The sequence below is a fragment of the Lactuca saligna genome, chromosome 2, assembly GCF_052625555.1.
Source record: "Lactuca saligna cultivar CGN05327 chromosome 2, ASM5262555v1, whole genome shotgun sequence".
NCBI lineage: Eukaryota > Viridiplantae > Streptophyta > Magnoliopsida > Asterales > Asteraceae > Lactuca > Lactuca saligna.
Genome location: NC_136418.1, coordinates 42,370,127 through 42,376,239, shown reverse-complemented (window position 1 = coordinate 42,376,239; position 6,113 = coordinate 42,370,127).

Here is a 6,113-nt window from a genome sequence, read left to right as displayed (position 1 = left end):
CTTCCTCGGATATCAAGAGCTTCTTAGGAGAATTGGCTGGGTACTACCGGAGATTCATACAAGATTTCTCCAAGATTTCAGTACCCCTCACTCGTCTGAAAAGGAAGGGGGTCGATTTCCGGTGGGACCCCAAGCAGCAGAGGACGTTTGAGACCCTCCGATGGAGACTATGTGAGGCTCCTATCTTGAATCTCCTAGAGGGAGTTGAGGATTTTGTGTTGTTCAGTGATGCATTCATCATGTGACTGGGAGAGGTCCTCATGCTGAGTGGATGGGTGATAGCCTATGCATCGAGTAAGCTGAGGCTGCACAAGACAAGATACCTTATGCATGATTTGGAGTTCGGAGCGGTGGTATTCACTCTCAATATTTGGAGACATTACCTCTATGGGTTCTGTTGTACCATATACACAAACCACAAAAGCCTGAGACACATCATGGATTAGCCGAACCTGAAGAAGAGACAACGTAGGTGGTTGGATGTAGTCAAGGACTACGACTGTGAGATCTTTAACCACCGAAGTAAACCGAATGTGGCTGCGGATACTCTGAGTCACAATTCAGCTGTGCCTTTGACTCCAGTGACCTGTATAAGGATATCAGTGGATTCTCCACTTGTGATTTTGATAAGAGAAACTCAAGCTGAGGGTATGCGTCAGGAGAATTGAAAGCTGGAGAAGATTAGGGGTGAGAGCACCGGGTTTGTGCATGATAGGCGGGGGCTATTGACCCGCTATGGTCGGGTCTAGGCTCCAATGTCTAGTGGGGTAAGAAAGACAGTATTGGAGGAGACTCATAAGTCTTGCTTCTCTATTCACCCAGGGGCCAAAAAAATGTATTGGGATTTACGTTTGAGCTATTGGTAGCTACGCATGAAAAGGGAGATTGCATGGTACATTGAGAGGTTCTAGACCTACCGGATGGTCAAGGCCGAGCATCAGAGGCCACATGGTCAGCTATACCCCCTGAAGATTCCCATATGGAAGTGGGAACATATCACGATGGATTTCATCATTAATCTTCCGAGGATGGCGAGGGCTTCGATGCTATTTGGTTCATGGTGGATCTATTGACCAAGATCGCCCACTTTTTAGTGATACGGGATAGTTCATCGGTCGAGAAGCTGGACGCCTTGTATATCAGTGAGATCGTTGCTTTCCATGGGGTGCCGATCTCTATTGTATCAGACCGCGATGTTCGGTGCACCTCCAGTTTCTGGAAGAAGTTCCACGAGGAACTGGGCACTCAATTGCACTTCAATACAACCTACCATCCACAGACAGATGGCCAGAGTGAGTGGACCATACACACTCTCGAGGATATGTTGAGAGCCTGTGTCCTTTTCTTCGGTGGGAGCTGGGACTCCTACCTACCTCTTGTAGAGTTCTCCTACAAGAACAACTCTCATTCCATTATTGGTGCCCCACTATATGAGTTGTTGTATTGTAACATCTCAAAAATACAGGGCAAAAATTTCATTTTTAATTACGTTATTATAAACCAACAGTATAATAAATCATCCATAATATCATGTCATGTCAAAACCAAAGTAGAAGTAATTAAAACATGTTATCATAAAACAATATCAGAGTGTAATCCCAAAGATCTCATGTACGCAAAACCATAGTGTGATGCACTGCAATCAGGCCGGCTCCTTTCCTTTAAAAACGAGTACCTGAAACCAAAGCTGAAAACCTTAAGCACAAACTTAGTGAGTTCCCCCATCGTACCACATACCAGATCACTTTGGGCCTAGAAACCCTAATTGGGTTCTAATTGGACCCACACAAAAAAAAAAAAAAACTTAACATTTTGGGCCATAATGAGCCTAAAATGGATTAGTTTACCCTAATGGGCCTTATTGGACCATAACAACTCCAATTAACCCTAATGGACCTAAAACCCATCCCTTTATCTTATGTTGGGCCATAAGGACTTCCATGGGCCCAATGGATAGAAAATTTATAGTTAGACATCATAAAAACCGAGCAAGGCCAAGGTTGGGCTCAAAACCATTTCTCACCTTCACAGACTGGTCCGAAATTGTTTCATGTAAAACAGTTTTAAAGGTAGAAAAATCGTATGAAAACGTGAGAGTAGTCATTTTAAAGGTAGAAACCTTAAATTGTTTCATGTAAAACAGTTTTGAAAAATATTATCATTTAGGAGGTCAAAACAGTTCGCGATTGGCCTAAAACGTTTATGTCAAAAGCTGATTTTTTAGTTTAGTTCATAGATCTTGGAACACAACACTTGTTTCTGCTATTTTAAGTGTATAAATCCCAGATCTACAAGCTTACATGTATTATATGTGATAACACATATTTTTCTCAAAGTTCTTATGAAGATCCAAGTGGTAAACTTCATATTCTTAACATATTCTTAGACTTAGGAAGTAAGCAACACATAATCACCAAATGATTCAAGAAAACACACATAAGCATGCATATACACATAAATCTACACAAAGCAACTTGTATTCTCCCACAAAACTAAGTAAAAATCGAAAATACGGGGTGTGAACTCACCTTTGCTTTGATGTTTTGGTTTTTGATGAAGAAGTGAAGAGATTTCGATCCTAGATGTGTTATTGAGTTTATTTTCGAGCGCTAATGTGCTCTAAGAGTATGATTCACGAACACATGCATCTAAGAGGAGTAAATGAGTTTAAAGATGAACTATGACACTTGGATTGCAAGATTTTACCACAAAATGAAGCTTGAAGTGATTCTCTTGGAGATCTTCCTTATACTCATGGTTTTCTTGAGGAAAGATGGATGGAGGAGTTTTAGATGATCTAGAGAAGTATTGTTGAGTTTGAAAAGAGAGAGGTTGGAGAAAATGAGAGTGTGGCCAAGAATTACAATGAGATATGGGAGGGAGATAAGTTGACTCTTTAAGGAGTGTGATGTGAGAGGTGCATGGATACATGCACTCTTGCATGGATATCCAACAATTATGTATGAGGTATCACCCCATTTTCTCTCACTAGTTTTTTTTTAATTTATGTTAGGTCAAGAATTGCGCCAAGATTAAAAATTATGAGAAAAATTGTGAACAAAGTAGACAAAATTTCCAAATTCCAGGATTTACGGATCCAAATTTCGACTTACGATGATTTTTCTACAAATTTTCCAACAACTAGGTCAGAAAAGCCCAAAACCATAAAAATGTGTGTTTTCACAAAAATCAAGCCAAAGATGATATTTTTGACAAAAATCGGTTTAAAATGTTATTTTTACCACAAACTAGTCATCAACACAAGTTTTGAACAAAATGGAGACTAAAGTGTTATGCTTACAAAAACTGGGCCTTAATTGTAAATTTTTGGCTTATTGGGTCAAGAACGTCATTTTTAAAACGTGGGCTTTTATGCTATTTTAGTGAATACCTGAACGAAAACCAATGATAAACTAACAAACGTATTAATTTGATCATTCTCTAGGTTATTCGGCCTTAGTGGCCCATCTTTATGTGTGATAGGTCATGTATACTATTTATATGTTTATTGGGCCTCATTGATCCATTAACATGTGTGACGGACCTTGGATACTATTTTTGTGTTATTTGGGCCTGTAAATACCTTACATGTGAAATGGGCCTTAGTTGTCCTTTCATATATATTTCGGGCCCATATTATATAATCTTATTCCAATTGGGACTTGAAATGATTTACATGTTTAGCGATGCCTTAGTGATTCACTTACATGGTTCATTGGGTCTGGAAGGAGTTTATACTTTTCTTCGCGTAAATTCGATTAAGGATCTAGTGAGTTTTGTCGGATGGCACCTATTAAGTGTATGATCGTAGGTTGTAGTTTTAACCAGAGTCTCTTGGGGGGAGAGCGGGGATTTGTGTATAGATCTATACGGGGATGACACCCCACACCTGAGTTGTTTGCTACAGTTAGACTAACGCAGTCTACCGTGACGAAAACCTTATAATCAAAAATCAAAACCGGCGTCCAACAATGCCAAGATAGGTGAAATTGTCATTATTTAGTATGGTTATGACGACTCAAATAGAGGAATTAACGTTATGAAGTGTATGGGAGACCATTCTCTTTTCTCTTGGATTACTCGGAAACATTCTCGTACTGGTGCTGAACCTCGGCGGTTGGTATGGCAGCTTTCTCTTTTACAGACAACATCGGGTTGTCTGGAAACATTCTCTTTACATTCTCGTTACATTCCCTCAACATTCTCTTTACCTCTTTTAGTCAAATAAACAAAAAAATACATGCATTAATACAAGATCTGATACAAACATACTAAACAGTTTGCAGAAAATATCAGTTTTTTTGGTGGTTTTCAAAGTTATACAAATCATTTTCACAAACATGCTTATGAACTCACCAACATTATATATGTTGATGTTTTTCAAAATAACTTGTATTATGAGGAAACCGTTGAAGCTGGATGAACGAAACAAACTAACAAATATTGTGTTATATTTTGTCTTATCATACTCTTACTATTTTGGCATGTAATATTCAAATACAATACTCGATGTAAACAATAAATGTTGTTATATTGCATGTGTGATGATGAAGTAGTTATGTTTAAATTATATAATCTGTAATGATACTACAACAATGAAGTCAAGCTCAAGCCCCTAGACGTTTCTGCCGTCTGGTTTGGGGGTGTGACAAATCCTTAGAAAACAAATCATTTTAAACAGTGAGTTTAAACTAATGATATTCCTAGTATTTTGATTCGAGTTAATCAATACTTGTAATTGTGGCTAATTAAATTATTAATTCAATCAACATCTTGTATAGTTGTTCATCACACAAGCTCACACATAATTTACTTATTTTCTAATTAACCCTAGGTTAATATTCACTAATACTAGGCATGCAATATTGTTTTCATATAAATCATATGAAGCAAGCAATTAAGAGGATGTTCGTGCAACTTAATAGACTTGACGATTAACGGAAAATAGTATTTGTTAACACATAAGGATCGTTTACAAGCTTAACAAAACAATTTCACCAAATCAAAAAATCCATGCCATAAAATCAATCCATATTAACACGCTAATCTACCCCAAACAGAAGTGATGCGTTTTTAGCTCATATCTATAGCATCTAACATCTCAAAAACGAAATCTAATGATAAATACATAAGGTAAAAAATAGATTAAGAAAAGAAAATGTGTTTTGCCTTTTGATCTCTTACAAATTGGTCTCTAGGATTGATCTTTGAGTTCCAGAGGTCCAATAAACCTTTTATTCGCCAATTAGTCGCAGAGAGGTCAACGAAAAGGTTCTTGTTTGGTGAATTAGTGCCCATTATATAGATTTCGGAAAACAGGGGCAACTCACAGAATCTATAAACCAACTCGATGAGTCCATCACGTAATATCCATGTATGGAAAGTCTTGATTGGTTCGCGAATTTTCCTGAGTACTCAACGAGTTGAGGGACCAACTCGCCGAGTCCTTCACCTTTTTTAGCTCAATTTCTTCTTTCTTCAATTCCCGAGCTTCCGATTGCTAATCCCGATTCCTTTTTAACTTGAGCATGTCTTTTAAGCTGAAAATACAATTTAAACGTAATTAAGTACCTTTTATCCGATAATCAAGACAAAATAGCCAAAAAGTATTAAGATATTAGAAAAAATATATAACTAAATATGCACATATCACAGTAATAAGTCCAAACATTGCTAGGGAACTTCAGCAGTTGAGATAGACGATCTCAAGCGTACACGGGGTGATTCAACCCATACCAAAAGCATCTTCAACAAGTCATAGGATCTCGAGATTTTCTCCTGTGATAGCGAATACCGACATTCCTAAGCCCTTTCAGACTCCTAGCATGAAGCCTTACGATGGAACTATAGATCCTAATGAGCATGTAGCACTAAACCGAGAAAGCATGGAGATCATTCCCATACCACTGCACTTGAAGGAAGCTTGCATATGCAAAGGCTTTGGTTCAACCCTCGCATGGTCAACTCTTAAATGGTTGCTAAATGTTCTATCACACCACTAAACCGGACCGATGGAAATGTTCGGGGGTGGAGGACATCATCTACAATATCATAATAATGAATAATAGTAATGAAAGCAACAACAACCATTTCATTAATAATAAAGTGTTTAA